Below are 22,038 nucleotides of genomic sequence, written 5' to 3'. Positions count from 1 at the left end.
GTAGGGGTACGATGTACCCCATATCCATTTACTTAGGGTGGGGGGCCGGTATCTGGGGGCCCCCTTACTTGAGGGGGCTCCCAGATTCCGATAAGCCCCCCACCCGCAGACCCCAACAACTAATGGCCAGGGTTGTCGGGAAGAGGCCCTGTCCTTATCAACATGGGGACAGGGTGCTCTGGGGTGGGGGGGCCCCGCAGTGCGCCCCCCTGCCCCAGAGCACCCGACCTCCCCATGTTGAGGGCATGCAGCCTGGTACGGCTCAGGGGGGGGGGGCGCTCGCTCGTCCCCACTCCCTTCCTGGCCGGCCGGGTAGCGTGCTTTGGATACGGGTCTGGTATGGATTGTAGGGAGACCCCCTACGTCGGTTTTTCGGCGTAGGGGGGGTCTCCTTACAACCCATACCAGACCTAAGGGCCTGGTATGCTCCTGGGGGGGGAACCCATGCCGTTTTTTTATTTAAAAATTGGCGTGGAGTTCTCCTTCGCAGGAATGCATACCAAATGACGACGCTAGAATTGGCGGGAATCCAAGTCGGATCTCCCGTTGCTTCTATGACGGCTTTGTCTCCATCGCGGCTGGCCAGCTCGGCGCTGGCTCCCGCGATGGGGCTCGTAGGTGGTCAATCTCGCCGAGAAAGGGAGCGAGATTGACACAATATCGCGGTCACCCACTGTATTTAGAAAATAAAAAACAAACCTTTACAACTCCTTTAAGAACATATTCTAAAATTATAAGAAACTAGCTGAATACCCGGCGTTGCCCGGTCTTCCTATCTTAACCTTTTGGGGAGGAAAATCATAGTAATATAAATATACCCATCTTTTATATAAGGGTGTAGGTAAGGGTTAATTTAACTGTCATATATTTTTATTTGGCATATAAGTAATATGTGTACCAGGTATTATTGAAATATCTCCAGGCGTACAGAAGTTATGTGGGAACATACATTTCCCATTGATTTGCATGGGACTTTAAACAAAAACCCCGACCCTCACAAATGGGGGTAGTTAAGGGATAAATTAACTATCCTATAGTTTAAGTGGACATATAAGTAACATGTTACCAAGTGTTATCGAAATATGTACAGCCGTTTGGAAGTTATGAAGTAACATGTATTTCCCTTAGAGTTGAATGGGACTTTAAAGAAAAACCCCGACCATGGCAAATGGGGGTGGGTAAGGGTTAAACCACCTATCCTATGTTTGTTGCTGACATATAAGTAACATGTGTGCCAAGTTTCATGTTAATATCTTTAGCCGTTTGGACGTGATGCTGGAACATACATACATACACACACAGAAACGTTGAGTTTTATATATATATAGATTAAAAACAGCAAGTATACAAAAAAATGTATGCCAGTCAGAGGAAATTGTTTTAGTTTATAATTTAAAGGCCGATGTCAGCAAAATGACTAAACACATCATAAAAAATGGTCAAACTAACAGTCAAAATTACAACACATAAAACTAGAATTCTTAACCATCCCCAACATTTTTATTTCTACAATTCTTACAACAGTGAGTGGCCAGCTCCTTGCAGCCCATATATAAAGCACTTGTTTTACACACCACAAGTGCTCATAATAGCCAAATTCTACCTAGTGTGCTCTTGCTTGATACAGCTTGCATTTTCTTTGTGGATGACCCAGCTTGCTCCTCTGTGATTCTGTACCATTTTGCACTCATGTATGACCCACACCTGACTTGTCTTGACTACTCTGCTGCCTGACCCTCCTGTGTTATCAGGCTCTCTGTTAGTTCTTGGCCTGTTCTATCTGTTCCATCTACACACCGATCCTTGCTGCCCTGATGACATCTGTAGTGGTGCACCACAAGTACCGGTCAGTCTACTCTGCCAACTATCCTGCTCGTGGTGTGTGCTATCTAATATTGAACAATCTGCATATGTAGCACTTCTGAACTGTTTTGGTGACACCGAGCGTGTAAGAGGCTTTGAGGTTTCTCGTCTGGAAATCTGCCCAGAATCTCAACGAGAAAAATAGAGATCCTGCACTCTATTTTCTTGTCGAGATTCTAGTCGGCCTGTTTCCCGACGAGAAACCCGAGCGTCTGTATACGTACCTGTCGCCGTGGAAACACGCGCATGCTCGAAATGACTTAGACGCATTTGCAGTAGCTTCCTAGGCATAGGTAGGGTGCAGCAAGATGGCGACGACGGCATCGAATGTGAAGAGCGCATAATCGTCGTACGCGATGACGTCGCCGCGTTCTTGCCTTTCAAGAGAACCGTGGTTCTTTTGAAAGGAGAGTCTGTACACTCGGGCGGCAAGAGATTCTTGCCAGGAATCTCGTCAGGAAAAACAATGTTTTTTTCCTGACGAGATTCTGGCTCTCTCTCTCTCTTTTGCTCTCTCTCTCTCCACTTCCTCCTCCTCCAGAAACAGGTCGTGTTAAACGACCTGTTTCTGGAGGAGGAGGAAGTGGAGAGAGAGAGAGCAAAAGAGAGAGAGAGAGAGAGGCAGAGAACAGAGCCACATGGCCTTATACATACAGGGGCTGCTACTGCTTCTGTATTTTCCCCATATCAGAAGAAAAGACTGTTATCCAAGTTTTCTTATGTTCTAATAGTTTAACTGCAGCTACCCATAGCTTCTTGAGTGTAAAGTCTCACACATCATCGGACTTCCATCAGACTTTTACGTGGATTTTTGTCTGAAGGGCGTTGCCTGTGAACTTGGTATGCATACACACGGCAGGACTTTTTCCATCCAACTTTCACCAATTCTGCTGGCTGTGGGGGCACTCAATAGGAGGGAGGGGCCAGGAGCAGCAAAAAGGGGAGATGAGAAGAGGAGGAACAGGGCTGCTGTGTGAAAAACTATTTGCACAGAAGAGGTAAGTATTACATGTTTGTTATTTAAAAACAAAACAAAAAACTAGACTTTACAATCACTTTAAACAAGGCCAAAGTTATCATGTGCTATTAATGTCCACTATTGGTAGAGCGTCTGTGTTTGAAAATACAAGAAGAGCTGACACTTTTATACATGTGATGGTATTGCTACATTTGCCAGCAGTTCCAGAGAAGACAACAGCCAATGGTGAAAGTTACAAAGCGTTCTGTTTACAGCTTAATATTTACAGTATATTATATTTATATTCCTTTTGAGCCCCTCCACTGATAGAACGTCCAGATTTAAAGTGGAACTTCATCCGAAAGGGGAAGTTCCGTTCTTCCTGCTCCTCTCTAATATTATAATTCCAGTAGTTAGCGCTCTGCAGTAGGTGACACGGCTGTGCATATTCCCAGGCCATGGTGATTTTGTGTCACTGCATTCAAGGAAGTTGGTTCTGCAGGATTGTTATGAAGGTATGTTTCATTATGTTCGTTCCATTAAAAACAACTGGGATAGAACGGATGGAAATTCACTAAAGCCTCATACATACGATCGGACTTCCATCGGACAAATGTATTGTTGTCTGAAGGACGTTTTCCATGAACTTGTTCTGCATACAGACGGCAGAACATTTTCAGCCAGCATACACCAAACTAGGTGGTTTTTCTGCTCTTTAGCGCCACCCTTTGGTAACTTCTGCTATTGTTGTCTGATCTTTAGCATTGGCTCTGAGCATGCGTTTTTATACTTTGGACTTTAGTCCGATGGACTTGTGTACACACAATCGGATTAGCCAACATAGAACATTTGTTGCCGGAAAGTTTGTCTGTTCTCACAGCAAAGATTTGTCCGATGAAAAAGCGAAAAAGTTTGTCCGATTGGGTGTACACACGGTCGGAATGTCTGCTAAAACAGGTCCGTCGGACAAAAGTCAGATCGTGTGAATGGGCCTTATGTCTAAATTCTTGTGACAGACTTATTTCTGTCCTGATGTTATTATCCGACATGCACAGTGCTAGATAGCTAACCTTGTGCTACTGTAGGTGTTTAGTGGTCACCTAGCTGTATGTTAATAGGTGAACCTATTTATTGCAAAAGAGTTTATATGCAGCTCCTGTTATTATTGTTAACATTGGCCCAGATTCAAGAAGCACTTGCGCCCGCGCAACCATAGGTTACGCAGCGCAAGTGCTTACTTGCTCCGGTGTAACGAGTGCTCCTGATTCAGGAACCTCGTTACACCGACTGCAGGCTAAAATCTGCGTGGCATAAGGCTCTTATGCCTCGCAAATTTTAGGCTGCATTCTTGCGGGGGGCGCTCCCATTGTGTATCAGCGTGTAGTATGCAAATTGCATACTACCACTAATTCACAAGCTTGCGCGGGCCCCGCGCAAGCCAGGTACGGAGTTTCCGTACAGCTACTTTTAGCGCAAGGCTGCCCCTTCTAATAGTAGGGGCAGCCAATGCTAAAGTATAGCCGGCCTTCCCGCGCCGTGAAATTTGAATTTCACGGCGTTTGCCTAAGTGAAATGTGAATGGCGCTGGACGCCATTCACGTTCACTTAAAAGCAAATGACGTCCTTGCGACGTCATTTGCCGCAATGCACGTCGAGAAAGTTTCCCAACGGAGCATGCGCTGTACGCTCGGAGCGGGAGCGCGCCTAATTTAAATGATTCCCGCCCCCGGCGGGATCATTTAACTTGCGCACGCTTACGCCGGGCAAATTTGCCGGCACGCCCTCGCAATTCACGGAGCTACTGCTCCATGAATCGAGGGCAGCGCAAAATATTTGCGGGGGCGCAGGGCAAAATCGTTGCCCTGCTCCCCCGCAAATATCGCGCAATTCTACTTGAATCTGGGCCATTGTCTTTTAAGGTCTGGGATCCCATAGCTACAATAGTTTTAGCTTAGGGCTTGATAACCAGAATAGACTAGAGCCTGGTTAGGCATCCAATGGCCACCTCTTGTAGTTTGAGGTCCAGTTGGAAAAAAACTAGTCGTGAGAGACTCAAACATAGAGTTGAGGCTGAATCAGAGTTCCATTGCCACAGTCCCTGCTGGTGAGAGGCTGTGTTCCAGGCTGATTGTACATCAGTTGGAGCATGTTCCTGTGGCTGCTGATCTTGTCTACAAGTCTCCAACACAAAAATTGATGCAATATCATGCTCAGAGGCCACTGCAACTGGACTTTTCTGCAGCATTCATCTGGAGTTATCTCTTTTAATAACTATATATACACTAGGGTATATGTGCACATTTTCACCACAACTCCCGATTGGGCCCTTTGCTAATAATACCTGTTTGTACATTGGATTTATGTACTGTTATTAAACGCTTATTATGTCAGACTTGTATTATTTCTATACAGGTGTGAATGTATTTACTTATGATTAATGTTATATGCTGGTTGCAGCGTTTCTTCTGTTACAAATTACTTTTGCAGCACCTAGGGATCAAGTTGGGTCTGAATAAACTTACCGGAGAGAGCCAGGAGGAAGTTGGTGAGAAAGAGTCCATCTATCCTATGGTGGTGTGTGTCTACATCTCCCTCACTAGGAAGAGCCTGGTGGATATTGACAGAAGGCAACCGATGATCCTGTGGATATGTGAGTAGATGATCCCAGCACTGAAGGAAAGTGACTGTGTGTAGCTTTTTTTAAGCTCTGGAGGGAGTACAGGTCACCAACAGCATCCCCTGGGACATTCAGCAGTTGTGCAGTGTAGCCACCAGTTTGTGAAGTCTAGTCAGAAAGTGAAGAGTCTTCAAGTTATGCAGTTTTTATTTTCAGGGTATTCCATTTCATCTTTCCCAATAGAAATCCTAAAAATAACTTCTAGACTTTTTTTTGAGCTAGGGGAAGAATGAAGAAAATTCAGGTGTCTGGCTGTGTGTACACAAAGGGGGGAGATAGGACTGGACCCCCAGTCCACAGGGTGCGATACACTTTGTTAAGATTTTGGATTAATTTCCCAGGTGTCAGGGCTAGGCTCAGCCCTTCCTTCTCTGTGCTGGCAGCTCAGCTGTCAGTTAATTGCCAGCTCCCATCTCTCAACAGTGACCCCCCTGTTGATGATCCTGCTCGTCAGCTCTGCCTACTTAAAGCCTTCCAGTTCATTTGCTCTTTGCCTTCGCCTGTGTTAACATCACAAGAGACTTTCTCCTGCATTCCTTTTGAAGACCTGCTTAACTGACGTTCCCTCTGACTACAGATCTTGCTTGCTGTACTACTACCTTTATCGCTGTCTCTTGGACATTGGCTTGGCCGACTACCCGATCCGGTTACTGAACTATGGCTATGTTTGGACTACACTTAATCTGTTTACCTTTTTATTTTTATTAATAAACAAGTGTGATTTAACTGTACTTCTGTCTCGGTCTGATTCATGGTTTCTGACACCTGGAAAGGAATCCCCTCTCTTTACAGAGGCCCTGTCCTGTGTGGAGGCACTGCCAACTTTATTGTCACACACACTCTTCCACTTAGCGAAGGTTCCAGTCAGGGTCGTTTGAAGGAATTTGGGGGCCCCAAGCAAAATGGACATGGAGGTAAACACCCCCCCCCCCGCAGCTTCTTAAGGGCAGTTTGCATGTACTATTTTTGACGCTATAGCGCCTGCAATACGCTCCAGTGTGAAAGGGGTCTTATTGCTTTTTTGAATCAGGTAATATTTATTAAAGGTTTTTGAAAAAATTTACAAAGCAGAGAAAAGACTCTACAGTAGAGTCTACTGTAGAGTATTTTCTCTGCTTTGTAAATTTTTGCAAAAAGCTTTAAAAAATATTACCTGATTCAAAAAAGAAGCAATAAGATGGAAATGGGATGGTAAAGAAAGAAAATGGAAAGAAAGCTATGGTAATTAACTTTTAGTTTTGTTTATGATGTAAAATAATATCCAGGTAGGGCTATTATGGTCAGCTACCATATTTTTACTACTAAATGATGACTGCCCCCCCCCCATGTTCTTTTTAACCCCCCCCCCTCCCTACCGTGTACCGCGCGGCAGCCGGCAGGAGATTCAGTTTGTTGTTCCTGGCCAGCCGGACTGAAAGGAAGTGGGCACAGAGCACTCAGTGTGTGCACTTCCTGTCAGTTCGGCCAGGAACAACAAACTGAATCTCCTGTACCGCGTGGACTGCAGGAGAAAGGCTGCAGCTTATAGGATGCGGCGGCATGGCAAGGGCGAAGCTGAAGTTTTGTTTTTTAGTTTTGTGTAATTTGTGTGTATCCACAGTATCCCCATTACTTAAATCGGTGGTTCACCCTCAATAACAACATTCTAGCATTAAATTTAGCATAGTAGCGCGAGCTACAGTATGCCTTTATTTATTTTTTTTGCCCCGTACTCACTGTTTAATCCTATAGTGAAGATTCCGACTCCCCGCGGGGAATGGGCGTTCCTATCCAGAGGGAAGATGATTGACGGCCGGCTATGGCACGTCACGCTCCCCGAAGATAGCCGGAGTAGGTCTCGGCTCTTCTCGGCGCTATACGGCGCCTGCGCACAGACTATGCGCAGGCGCCGTGAAGAGCCAAGTCCTATTTCGGCTATTTCCTGAGAAGCGTGACGCGCCAGAGCCGGCCGTTAATCATCTTCCCTCTGGATAGGAACGCCCATTCCCCGCGGGGAGTCGGAATCTTCACTATAGGATTAAACAGTGAGTACGGGGCAAAAAAAATAAATAAAGGCATACTGTAGCTCACGCTACTATGCTTAATTTAATGCTAGAATGTTGTTATTGAGGGTGAACCACCGCTTTAAGTAATGGGGATACTGTGGATACACACAAATTACACAAAACTAAAAAACAAAACTTCAAAAAAATGTATAGGGTGAACCCCCTCTTTAAAGACATATGCTTCTGCTAAAAATCCTTCCTGCTGTGCCTCTTCAAGCCGCTGGACACTGTGGCCCGCCCTGCTGGGGCCCCAGGCCAGCACCGGGGCTCCAAGCAATTGCTTGTTTTGCCTGTCTTGTTGCGACTGGCCTGGTTCCAGTTCTATTATTTTTCTACAGGTTTAGCACAATATCCTGTTTGTAGAGGGTGGGGCCATTTCGCATAACCGCTAGAAAAGAGGATGATATGAATATAGAGTGATTGGGCCAGATTCAGAAAGAATGGCTTAAGTTTAGGCGGGCGTAACACATCTCATATATGCTACGCCGCCGTAACTTAGAGAGGCGAGTACCGTATTCACAAAGAACTTGCGCCCTAAGTTACGGCGGCGTAGCGTAAATGGGCCGGCGTAAGCCCACGTAATTCAAAGTAGGCTGGTAGGGGGCATGTTGTATGGAAATTAATCGTGACCCCACGTAAATGGCGCGCCTAACCAACGGCGCATGCGCGCGCATGCTCAGTATCACGTCGACTTTCTCCCTAAGTTACGCCGGCTCAATGCTTAGTCGACGTGAACGTAACCTACGCCCATCCCCATTCACGTACGACTTACACAAACAACGTAAAATACGACGCTGTTCCGACGTTTCCGACGTCCATACCTTAACATGACTTACCCCTGCTTTATGAGACAACTAGACAACCAGTACATCAACTAGTGATTTATAAGAAACATAATCATTTCTAGAATTTTAGAATATCTTTTTAGCTTCAAATTTTAAAAGTCTAAAATCTATATCAAATAATTATTTCCAGGGTATTTAAGCATCCACTTCTGCTAAGATAAATATAGCACCTCTATACATTGGGAATCTCTATTTCTTATACTGTACAGCTTAATAGGGATTATTCTGCACGCCTTTTGCCTTTCTCGGGTGCCAACAGCTTTCTCTTTGTGACTCACAGCACTGTGACTTGAGACATGATCGTGTAAACTAATTTTAGAATTTGTTTTTGAAGACATGCCATTATTTGTTACAATATACTTAATCAGTAAGCACATAAAATTGTTGTATAACGGACTTTTCAAAGTCAACTTCAGTCAAATGGCTAAAAATAAAATTTTTAACACATACAATAGTGGATTTTCTTGTTAAAAGATGTTTTTTTTTTAACCACTTCCTTACTGGGCACTTAAACCCCCTTCCTGCCCAGAGGACTTTTTGCGATTTGGCACTGCGTCGCTTTAACTGACAATTGCGCGGTCGTGCGACGTGGCTCCCAAACAAAATTGACGTCCTTTTTTTCCCACAAATAGAGCTTTCTTTTGGTGGTATTTGATCACCTCTGCGTTTTTTATTTTTAGCGCTATAACCAAAAATAGAGCGACAATTTTGAAAAAAAAAAAAAAATTTTTTTACTTGTTGCTATAATAAATAGCTCAATTTAAAAAAAAAATGTTATCCTCAGTCTAGGCCGATACATATTCTACATATTTTTAGTAAAAAAAAAAAAAAAAAAATCGCAATAAGGGACTGGTTTGCGCAAAAGTTATAGTGCCTACAAAATAAGGGACAGAATAATTTTTTTTTACTTTTTTTTTTTACTAGTAATGGCGGCGATCTGCGATTTTTATTGCGACTGCGACATTATGGCGGACACATCGGACACTTTTGACACATTTTTGGCACCATTCACATTTATACTGCGATCAGTGCTATAAATATGCACTAATTACTGTATAAATGTGACTGTCAGGGAAGGGGTTAACACTAGGGGGTGAGGAAGGGGTTAAATGTATTCCCTATATAGTGTTCTAACTGTGGGGGAAGGGGGGTGACTGGGGGGGTGACCGATCTGTGTCTCAATGTACAAGAGACACAGATCCGTCTCCTCTCTCCCTGACAGCACGCTGTCTATGAGAGCCGGCAATGAGAAATGATCTCATATGTAAACATATGAGATCATCTCTCATTGGCCGCACAGATCGCCTAGCAAACGGCCACTCCGATTGGCCGTTCACGGCGATCTGTGATTGGCTGTGTCCAAGGGACACGGCCAGCACAGAAGTTCCCCGCTGCGCGCTCGGGAGCGCGTGCGGGGAACGCGGAAAGGGGTGGCCGTAAAAACACGGCGTCCCAGAGAAGTAGAACCACCCTGCGGCCGTATATAGTCGTACGGCCGTCGGGAAGTGGTTAAATTGATGGTCATTAGGATGATGTTTGGGTTCGCTGCTACCATGGGTATGCAGAGGATCCAGAGGGTTTGCACATCTGGCAAAATAATGCAGAATTGAAATTACAATTCTTGAGCCCTGGTTCACATTGGTGCGATTTGACATGCGACCTGTGTGGTCAAAGTTTGAGGTAAGCGGCCATTTCTTCTGAGGGTGCGGAGCAGCCCCCTTCATTTCCTTTAGCTTCTAATCATCTGAATTTTCAGGTGAAATTTTCTGAACAGTTATTTGGAAGGACTATCTTTTGGATCGGGTCCAGGCGCTGCCATTCAAAGTAAGGGAAACAGGCAGTGGAGCGGCTTCACTGCTCATTTCCTACTGCGCATGCCGCTTTGTAAATGGCTGGCTGTCTTCTGGGACACACACAGGTCCCTGAAGACAGTGCGCCCCATTCCCCAGAAGACACCGCGAGGAGGAGAAGACAGAAGATCACCGCAGATTAGGAAGTGGCAAATTAGGACGATCTGCCTAGCAACAGCCATTTCTGATAATTATAAAAAGAAAAAAAAATCAAATTTTTGGGAGCCGTTTTGTGTTTTTTTTATTTATTTATTTATTTATTTTTAGGGTGGACCTCCGCTTTAAAAATGTTTGCTTTATAATAGGGCTGTTACGATCAAAATTTTTCTGTTCGATTAATCGTTTTTTTTTTTAATCGATTAATCGACTAATTTCGATTAATTATAACGCACATACAGATCCAACTACTTTTAGCTGATCTCCTTGCAGGCTGATTCCCAGTGCAGCTACCAATGACTGGAAAAATGGATAGCAGGATACAAAAAACACACAAAGGCAGCGCTCGATGGGAATTCTTCAAGTAGGTAACCAAATAAATATTGCACGGAGATAAAATTGATGTAGCTACATAAACTGTAAAAATGGTGCGAGTAATACCAAACGGTACCAAAAGCAGTCATAAAAACATGTAGCTACAGTAAGTATGATACTGGTATAAAAATGTGTACAACGATACCACTGCTGAATCCAGATGAGGAGAGGTTAACATCAGTCCTTCGGCATGTAGATGTCCCATGAAGGGATCTATCACAACTCCCAGTGGATGGTTGTAGAATCCCAGGGTGATAGAGGGAAGTGATAGAGGGAAGTGTAACAGCCCTTGCGTGTGGCAGATAGTAAGGTCCCGCTGGCATGCAGATATGAAGGCACAGCAAAGGAGCCCTTCAGATGGACACGGCAAGCCCCGCCGGTGTCCGTGACGTTACTGGATCTCCGATGGAACTCCCTGAAGGCCCAGAAGCCGGCGGAGAGGTGAGTACCAATCAAAAGAATTTTAAGCGATCAAAAAGATTTTGATTGATCAAAAAAATTAAAGATTAATCGATTAATTAAAAGTTAATTTGCACAGCCCTACTTTATAAGTATTTCACTGTGCACGTTTATACACATATTAGTGGTGCACAAGTATTTCCATATTGTAAAATGCATATTGTGTTAAAGCAGAAAAAACCATGCCTAAAACCAGTGGGTGATTCTGCCCACCAGTGTCCGCCCATAATCAGTTTTGGTTACACCGGCCCTTTAATAGTAAATCACTTGCTAGTCACAACATGCTTTTCTAACATGTAAACATAATGTATTGTTATAATGTAAAACATTGTAATATAATAGGTCTAATGAGCAACATAAGTAACCAGTTCTATAAAATGTGAGTGTGCAGGAAGCACTCATCTTGTATGCTGTCACCTCCACACTGCACGGATAAAGCTGCCTGGAATTGAAAGAATTGACCTGCACATGGTCAGCCATGCTTGCTGTGTAAGCCTGTCTGTTGGTTGTTACTATAGCTACCAAAAGCCAGTGCAACCCAATGAGCTCAGTGCAGCACTGCTGAAAGGACCAGCCATCTTTCTCCCAGGGAGCAGTGTGCTTGTGTGTTCACACCGTTCTAGTCCTCATTTCTACAACAGGGAGGAAAAAAACACACATTGCAGGAGAAGAAGGAAGGCAGAGCTGCAGGGGAATGGCTGCAATGCTGCCTGTGGATGGGCTGAGCAGACAGCCTTCCCTGAGCTGATCTCTGAGGATGGTATGCAGGCTGATCATGCTCTCTGCCTGGAAGAGCTTTGTTGTATAGGCAAGCAAGGTTCCCCTGCAACCTTATCTCCACTGCTCATTGCTAGCTGATCACAAGGGAGGAAGCTTAGTGACCCTAACAAAGGGTGGTGCCCTCTCTGTAAGCTGGCCTTCTTCTTTCTTTCTTTTTTTTTTTTAAATACAAGAAGACAACAGTACTGGAGGAGCAGGTGTACTTCCCATAGTCTTCATCATAGGCTGGACACTTGTATCCCAAGCCAAGCATTGGAAAGGACTGCTGATCACCTGTACAAGGTAAGAGAACACTCAACATGTACACAATATCATAATAATACATTGAACAAAAAAAACAATAATCATTGAACAAAAAAAAAATATATATATATATAGTAAAAATATATAATTTTGTTTTCATATATATTTTTTAAAATATATTAATACATATATATTTATATATACATTTTTATAATGTAAAATATAATATTATATATATATATATATATATATATATATATTTGAAGTTATATATATTTATTTATATGGTAAATATATATATATATTTTTTGGTTTTAAATATTTTTTTTTAAATATATATAATTGGTAATACTTTCCACAGTATATATTTGTGTATACATAATACAAAAGATTTTTATATATAAATATATAAATTCACAAATTTCATTTGTATATTATTAAAGCTTAGTTGCGGCACTGAACTGACCGGTTTTGAACAGCTGTACAGCGGTTTTTGTAAATATTATACACTTTTAAAATATATATTTTTTTAAAGGCCATATTCACAGCTGCGCATCACACTAATGCGCTTTTCTTTTTTTTTTTTGCACGGGGCAGCCCATTTACTTGACTGGGTTTCTCTACAAGCGACAAACGCACCAAAGAAACTTTTGCGCCTTATTTCGGGAGGCGAGCAACAAAACGCCCGTCTGCTAGTCAGGTTTGGGAATGCCATTGACTGCAAAGCGCGTTTTTCACGTGTTCAAGGAACGTGCATTTCTGCGCATGTTCCTGGAACACTCAGGTGTGAATGGGGTCTTAAATTCATAATCCTGTATAATCATAATAATAATATTAATAAAAAAATGCAACTTAGTAATTGACATTGAGATATTTAGTAAATAATATTCTCATTGTTATTAAATTCACTCAGGGTCTGCAGCAGGACAATTGCATGACTTGATGCTGCACATTCTATAGAAAATGGCTTTAGGCCGCATTCACACTACAACGCAGGGTACGCGGCGTATTTTGCCGCAATTTGTTTAACTTTTTTTTTTTATTTACAAATTATTTCCATTGCTGTCTATGCCGAAAGCCACCTGAAAAAAAGGGTCCGGGACTTGTTTTCAGGCGGCAGGCATACGGCGTTTCGGCGTGAGATGTGAACCATCTCATAGACAGCAATGGAAATTCGCCCCTCCAGCGGCACGAGCGTCGCGCTTCAGGCGTATATACGCCGAGGTGTGAATGCAGCCTTAAGGTCTAATGAGCAGGGCCCTCTGATTCCTCCTGTATTGAATTGTAACTGTACTGTCTGCCCTCATGTTGTAAAGCGCTGTGCAAACTGTTGGCGCTATATAAATCCTGTTTAATAATAATAATAACGCCTATGAATTTGGTGCTAATACAAGGAATGCCAAAGGAATAAAGGGTGTTGTTTACTACAGGGTACTTGGCCTGTCTGATTGCTTCCTTCTCATTGTTGTATTATCTAGGTCAGGTTGGCGGGTGGCATTTCTTGTGTGTGCCCATGCTAGTAAAAGTTGGTAAATGATTAGCCATGTGCAGGTTAGAGGTGCAGTGGGCAGCACGTCATGGGCAGAGGAGAGTTAATAAAGAGAAGCCTAAACCCCAGGCAGCAGTCAGCCCAGCACACCTACTGTTCTTAGCATGGAGTCAGGGCTGATAAATAGGCAGCCAGCTGGGAGTGGAGCCTATACAGTGTGATGCTATTACAGTATGCATATTTCCTCCAACAAAACAGGATCTATTACACAATGAATGCGGTCTGTTACTGCTGAGATATTCATAACCACAACACAAACCAACACCCTCCGATAATTCATTTTCTTCCCTGAATGGGCTCTTAGGGACAGATCGCCTTTCACTATTGCTAAAGGTCAATAGGCAACAGAGACACATTATCAGTTGATGTTGAAATATCAAGGATACAATAAGATCAGGAGCTGAATGCCTGGCAGAAGCACTTGGCATGGTCCTAATCTGAAGGGAGAAAGGTGCTGCGTTCCTTCAGTTATGGTTTATTCTCAAAGCAAACACCTCAGTTTTGTTAAATCGCTGTTTGTGAATAGCGATATATTCATACGACCCTTACATTTGCTCTTTAATTTGCTTAATGTATGTTATAAAGTCAAACAATGAGACTCGTGTTATGATCACAATATGCATATTGACAGTCACAGCCATATTCTTTCAATAAACTTTATTTATCACATCTTTTGTGCGCAGCAACATGCAATGACAGTTTCTGTGCTAGCATCCATGTAGATATGTACATGTACATATATCTTTGTGTTTTGGCACAACCTTTTTATTTTGGCATTTGGTCATTCAACTTGGTAATTGGTTCTTTTAATGAGTGCAAAATGCTTTACTTCCATTATGCACTAGGGAGCTATTGATTTTTTTTCTCATCTATTGTCATCCCTTCCCCCATCCTTTAATATTGAATGTTTCTAGGCACATACTGTACCACAATTCTAGTAGACCAGCGGACATACACATGGGTGCAATTTAGATGATGTGGATGTATGATCCTCAGCTCTACAATTGCTAGAAATACAAGTTTGTAGAGTTGTGAATCTATATTGCTACAGATAAGGATGTTAAAACATAATGACACTGGGTGTGTATGGATCAGAAGGCTTTTATTGTAATTTATTCTGCAGGAAGGTGATTGAAGATTAACTGAGGTGACTTTAAATGACAGACACAAGGTCCACCCTGGATTATGTCAGTGTGGCTGCTCATGCTACATGTCTTCATTGCCTTCCCTTCTTATAGGAATTATCAATGACAGCAGAGAAATGTTATTGCAGTAGGGTTGGAAAACAATTGCTTTCCCTTCTTATAGGAGTTATCAATGACAACAAAGAAATTATATTGTAGTAGGGTTGGAAAACAATTGCTTTCCCTTCTTATAGGAGTTATCAATGACAACAAAGAAATTATATTGCAGTAGGGTTAGAAAACAATTGCTTTCCCTTCTTCTAGGAGTTATCAATGACAACAAAGAAATTATATTGTAGTAGGGCTAGAAAACATTACATTTAAAGCGGGAGTTCACCCGAAAAAATGTTTTTAACATTAGATTGAGGCTAATTGTGGGAAGCACAATCGGGTGTTTTTTTTTTTTTTTAAATCAATGCAGTACATACCTTTTTAGAGATAGATGTTCTCCACGGCTTCCGGGTATGATCTTCGGGACTGGGCGTTCCTATTTGATTGACAGCCTTCCGACCGTCGCATACAGCGCGTCACGAGTTGCCGAAAGAAGCCGAACGTCGGTGCGGCTCTATACGGCGCCTGCGCACCAATGTTCGGCTACTTTCGGCAACTCGTGACGCGCTGTATGCGACGGTCGGAAGGCTGTCAATCAAATAGGAACGCCCAGTCCCGCAGCCCATACCCGGAAGCCGCGGAGAACATCTATCTCTAAAACGGTAAGTACTGCATTGATTTAAAAAAAAAAACACCCGATTGTGCTTCCCACAATTAGCCTCATTCTAATGTTAAAAATGTGTTTTTCGGGTGAACACCCGCTTTAAGAATCCACTAACAGCTGTTTTGTGCCACTCTTTAGAATTATTTAGCACTCTGTTATTTTTTATCAAATGTTTTATTGGTAATCCCTTATGGTAACTTATTTAAATAATCAGGCAAGCATTTGATGGAAAACAGAATATGGTATTCAGTTCTTATTAATCTTGCAGTTTACTTTATATTTTTTTCAGTATTACAGTAAATCACTTCAGGCTGGCCCCTTTTGCAGGTATAGCTATGTAAAACATTAAGACTCCTTTCAAACTGCGGCGCTTTTCAGGCACTATAACGCTAAAAATAGGACCTGCAAATCGCCCTGAAAGAGCCGCTGCTGTTTCTTCAATGTGAAAGCCCAGAGGAGCGTGGCGCTAGCAGAAAGGGTAAAAAAAGTTCTGCTAGCAGCATCTTTGGAGTAGTGAAGGAGCGGTTTGCTCAACGCTCCTTCACCGCTCCTGCCCATTTAAATTAATGGGCACCGTGGCTATACCACCGGTAAAGCACCGCTGCAGCGGTACTTTGCGGGGGGTTTTAACCCTTTTCCGGACGTTACCGGGGGTTAAAAGTGGTCGAATAGCGACGCTAAAAACAACGGCGCTTTACTGCCGGCGCACCTACCGCCCCAGTGTGAAAGGGGCCTAAATTCTCTTTAGCAGGGAACATACATTCTACATCTACATGAATAATTATGCTATCAAAATTAGTGTGTGCTGTAAATTGCATTGTTCCTGTTTCTTCTTGCTGGAGGCTGCCATTTTGCTGAAGCCCAGAGCCCCAGCTGTAAATCCTAAAGTGGAACTAAACCCATCAATTTACCAGTTTCAAAAAACAGCTTGATTTGATTGTGTCCTCAACCAAACTGTCAAATCATCAAATAGCTGGTGTCCTAACTGGTCACATGTAAAGCAGGGGTGCCCAACCAGTGGCCCGCGGAGCCCTCTGATGTGGCCCGCGACCCTTCTGCTCTGGGATAGAATAGAATACTGTTGTTATTAAAGGTAAGTTTATTACTAAAATCGCAGTGTATATATGGGCATATCTGTTCTGCAGTGGTTACTGGGCTGCTCTCAAACTGATCCACAGGTGCAGAGAAGTGCATCTGTGGGTTACCTGCACTGAGCCATAGACTTCTATTACCTGTGAGTTTGGTGTGCTTTCTGACAGTGCACCACACCTACAGGATATAATAGAAGTCTATGGCAAAGTGCAGCTAACCTGCAGGGAAGCCACTGGTGAACTGTACTGCACCCGTGATGTGGGTAAACAACCATGCATCAGTGTGAATGCAGCCTTATGCCCCTTTCACACGGTCAGTCTGACCAAATAGGACCCTCCATTCACCTCTTAGGCCCCGTACAGACAAGCGGACAGTCCGATGAAAACGGTCCGCCGGACCGTTTTCATCAGACATGTCCGCTGGGAGATTTTGGTCTGATGGCTGTACACACCATCAAACCGAAATCCGTGCGGACAGAGAACGCGGTGACATAGACGACACCGACGTTCTCTATCGCGTGAGTTCAATGCTTCCACGCATGCGTCGAATCAATTTGACGCATGCGCGGGATTTCTGTCCGCTGGTTAGACGTACTAACCAGCGGACATGTCCGCCGGACAGCTTCCCAGCGGACATGTTTCTTAGCATGCTAAGAAACATTTGTCCGCTGGAAATCTGTCCGCTAGCCTGTACACACGATCGGATCTGTCCGCTGACACTGGTCGGCGGACCAGTTTCAGCGGAAATGTCCGGTCGTGTATACAAGGCCTAAGGAGTGAAAGATGTAAATGGACTTGTGTCCATATACAAACACCTGCCTCCATCCACAAAAAAACGTGGTCTCTATAGAGCTGAGTGGACTGCGACCGGTTACCAAGTAGCCTAAGTGGCCCTCGCTCTTCAAAAGGTTGGACACCCCTGCTGTAAAGGATAGGAGGGATTACATTTTGCTTTAAGACCTCGTACACATGACCGAACATGTCCGCTGAAACTGGTCCGCGGACCAGTTTCCGCGGACATGTCTGACCGTGTGTATGGCTTAGCGGACAGGTTTCCAGCGGACAAAAGTTTCTTAGCCATGTCCGATGGTTAGTACGACTCATCGGACATGTCCGCTGGTTATGACGTATAACCAGCGGCCCGAAATCCCGCGCATGCGTCGAATTGATTCGACGCATGCGTGGAAGCATTGAACTTTCGTATTAGAGAACATCAGTGTCTTCTACGTCACCGCGTTCTCTGTCCGCAGGGATTTTGGTCTGATGGTGTGTACACACATCAGACCAAAAGCTCCCAGCAGACATGTCCGATGAAAACGGTCCACGGACCGTTTTCATCGGACATGTTTGGTCGTGTGTACGGGGCCTAAGGCTGTCGGCAGATCGGGCTCTACAAACGCAGCAGTGCCTAAAAATAGAGAGGAACTGAGCATGTGCAGACGGTGAGACAGTGTATTACTGGATCTTAAGTAATATAGGGACTTTTTTTATGTTTTACCTGCAAAAGGGGCCAGCCTGAAGTGATCTAGCAGGACTTAATTTGCTGACTAAAGTTCCATTTTAAATCAATGGGTTTAGTTCCGCTTTATGATTTACTGCTGGCTCTGTGCTTTAGAAAAATGGCAGCTCCCAGCAAGAAAAAAGGAGCAATGCTTGAAAGCATAATTATTAATGTAGAATGTATGTTACTTGCTAAAGATTTATTTTTTTATCAAGTTGTTATGGGTAAAGTTCCACTTTAAAATCAGAACGGCGATTAGAAGTGAGACATAATTTTACACATTAGAACAGAACTTTCCAATTACATAAAAAAATATCAATCTGTTCTGCAAGCTCCTGATTGTTTTTTAAATACAAATTTCCATTTCATTAATTTTATTGAGTACAGAGGAGATACATTCAAAACTGAACAATGTGTGAACATCTGTACATTTTGGTTGATAGACATTAGACATCGTTGGCCATGTATTGCGTAGGACTGGGTATCTCACAACATCAAGAAGCTATCCTTTCACAGGGGCTGACCGATTGGGTCCGCATGTGCGTTTTTCAGGTGGGCCCAATCAGACCCTCCCATCCCCTCTACTGCCCCATTGTTGATATGTCAATAAGAAGAAGAGTGCCTCATTGATGGTGTCAGTAGGTGGAACAGTGCTTCATCTTTGGTGTCAGTGAAATAGTCCCCCAAGGGCCGGATAAGGGCAATAAGAGGGCCACATATGGCCCCCGGGCCGCAGTTTGGAGACCATTGGTCTAAAGCATTATGGCTTTTCACAAACAAACCTGTCTAAAATCTGAGCAATTCCATGTGAGCATATGATGAAAAAAAAAAAAGCAGAATTCATCTTCAATGAAAACTGCATGTCAAACATTCCAGTGTTGTAAGCAGGAGAGGTTCTAAATCTTAAAGCTGAACTCCGAGAACAGAATTAATCTTTCAAATATATTTAATAGCGACAAAGGATATAACACACTAAATGTTTTTTTAAACCCAGATATTACCTTGAACAAAAGGGGGAGTATAGCCTCATGTAAAGATGAATAATAAAAACGTACCATCATCCCAGTTACAGTAGAGAAAGGGGGAGAGTGGGGGCAAGGGAATAGTAGCTGAAGCTAAACCCAAAGCTACCCACTCAGTTGATTTGGGGGGACTATCTCGGTACTGATAAAATACAATAAACATAATAGTATAAAAAGTTTATTTATGTATAAAATTGCAAAACAAGCAATTGCAATCATTGATCTGTACAATTGTTTGTTTTGAAATGTTATACATAAAATACAATAAACATAATAGTATAACAAGTTTATTTATCAGTACTGAGATAGTCCCCCCCAAATCAACTGAGTGGGTAGCTTTGGGTTTAACTTCAGCTACTATTCCCTTGCCCCCACTCTCCCCCAGATATTACCTTGTAAAATTTGTAGTGGCACATCCACTGTGGTGTACGTATTCTGTGCAGAGAACAGAACTGTGGAACGAACCCAACAGGCTCCACCCACTACATGCTGCCTGCAGAACACTACAGGAGGGGGTGGAGACAAGACCAGTCACCCTGCACGAGGAGAGAGAGCAGCAGTGACTAGTTTTATTACAGGAAGCTCCCGCGCAGAGGCCAGTTTTACACTGGATTACTGCACAAACCTGGAAGAAATACACAAAGCACACCAAGATTATAAGTAAGAATGCACGTGCCTTTTGTATTTAGATGATATTTGCTTATTCTAGAGTTCAGCTTTAATTTTGCACGTAAAAGCCAAGCTTGCTTTGCCTTTTAAGTCTCTTTATTGGTATGTGAAACTGAAAGCAGACCAATCATCTAATAGTGAAGCTTGGAGTCAGGAGGCGGCGGGGACAATCTTGACTTTTAAATCACAACTTCAGCAACTTATTTCTCGATGTACCAATTACTTTCACTGAAGGTAACCTTTCCTTTTGCTTTTTTTTTTATGAAGTTTAACCAGGTTTGAGACATGTTTAAGTTTACACGCAAAAAAATCGGAAATAGTTACTTAAATTTCGGGAAAACTACTTGGTGAAATTAATTTGTTGTCATTAAATGTCACTTTTTAGTTATAGCTTATTTTTTTTATTATTTTCATAAAATAATTTTAGCAGATAAGGTTTGTTACTTTACACTTGTAGGAGTTAAAATCTGCCAATATTTATAGCTGTGGCATCATTTTTATTCTCCTTATGGTTTGCTCTTGTGCCAATTGGCTGATAAAATATTGCTTATCAAATCTAATGGGAACAAACAGATTTCTAATAGTTAAATTTTCTCCAGGCTGAGAAAAATGGTAACTAGTCGTACGCACATGCACTTCTCAAAGTTAATCTGGAAGTAGAAAAATCATAACATTAAAATGATATTTGAATGAAAAGTCGTCTAAAATTAGTTGAGTCCATGAAGGCAGCCAATGGTTGGACAAGTGATTTTCATACTTTCTCATTGAACATTTGAACTAAGGCCAACATTACACTTGTAATTTGTCCTTATTTACCGTATATACTCGAGTATAAGCCGACCCGAATATAACCCGAGGCACCTAATTTTACCACAAAATACTGGGAAAACGTATTGACTCGAGTATAAGCCTAGGGTGTCCATCTGCATGCCTCACTGTGTCCATGTCCATGCCTCACTGTGCCCATGCCTCACTGTGCCCATGCATTACTGTGTCCATGGCTCCATGCCTCACTGTGTCCATGACTAGACTGACGTTTAACATGGGAGTCTATAGAAGGGGTGCCCAGGTTTGAAAAAAATCGGTGCTCCCCAGCCGTAGGTCTCCCCAAACAACAACCTTTGCACACTTGTAGAGGAGAAATGGGGCTACATGTGTGCCAAGTTCCGGGTCCAGGGAACCTATGACCGGCCAGTACCGGGGTCCCCAAAGTCACCAGAAAAATTACCATTTAACATGGGAGTCTATGGAAGGGGTGCCCGGGTTTGAAAAATCGGTGCTCTCCAGCCGTAGGTCCCCCGGACAGTAAACTTTGCACACTTGTAGAGGAAAAGTGGGGCTACATGTGTGGCAAGTTACCGGTACCATTACCAAGTGCGGGTACCGGGTCCCCAAAGTCTGGGAGATCAGGCGCAAAAAGGCAACTGGAGTATAAGCCGAGGGGGGCATTTTCAGCACAAAAAAATGTGCTGGGACCCCAGGACCCGTGGGCTGCTGACATTCTCGGAGCTCCAGGTGAAACACGACCTGCCCAGACAGGTGTTTTACAGCTACTTACAAATAAGACATTATGCCCAGACAATAGCCCCAAAGCTCCAATTTTCGCAACCGTCCCCATTTGAACGTATTGTCCTAGAGGGGCGCCATAGACGGGGGCTGATCACGGATATCTACCAGCTACTGAACGCATATGATTGGCAGGGGCGGGGGAAGCATGTATATATGCTGAAGTGGGAGAGAGAGCTGGGGGAGCCACTGCCGATGGAGGCCTGGCAGGCCGTCTGGAGGCAGGCTGCCAAATCGTCCCTATGCACCCTGTATAAGGAAAACTCATACAAAATTCTGTGTTTCTGGTACCAAACCCCGGACATACTCGACAAAATATTTCCATCCACCTCTGACCGATGCTGGCGATGCCATCAGGCCAGAGGCTCTCTCTTCCACATCTATTGGACGTGCCCCCTTATCACCCCGTTCTGGCAGTCCACGCACCAGCTGCTTACCCATCTCTTTGAGGCGCCAATCCCCCTAACCCCTAAACTATTTTTACTTGGCA

The 22,038-nt window shown here is 43.4% G+C and overlaps 1 protein-coding gene across 19 annotated transcripts in view; it reads left to right on the top strand.

The window, feature by feature from the left end:
- The first annotated feature begins 11,658 nt into the window (after positions 1-11,658).
- Positions 11,659-22,038, top strand: part of SORBS2 (sorbin and SH3 domain containing 2) — a 396,754-nt gene continuing 386,374 nt past the window's right edge. For 6 of the 19 annotated variants that reach the window (XM_040334288.1, XM_040334284.1, XM_040334279.1 and 3 more), the window contains exon 1: positions 11,660-12,290. The gene's annotated coding sequence lies outside the window, so the exon portion shown is untranslated. Of the gene's footprint in view, positions 12,291-22,038 lie in introns of all 19 variants that reach the window. The other 13 variants (XM_040334305.1, XM_040334317.1, XM_040334315.1 and 10 more) reach the window with 9 other exon arrangements.

Source organism: Rana temporaria, chromosome 1 (assembly GCF_905171775.1).
Source record: "Rana temporaria chromosome 1, aRanTem1.1, whole genome shotgun sequence".
NCBI classification, from domain to species: domain Eukaryota; kingdom Metazoa; phylum Chordata; class Amphibia; order Anura; family Ranidae; genus Rana; species Rana temporaria.
This window is presented reverse-complemented; position numbering and strand designations above follow the sequence as displayed.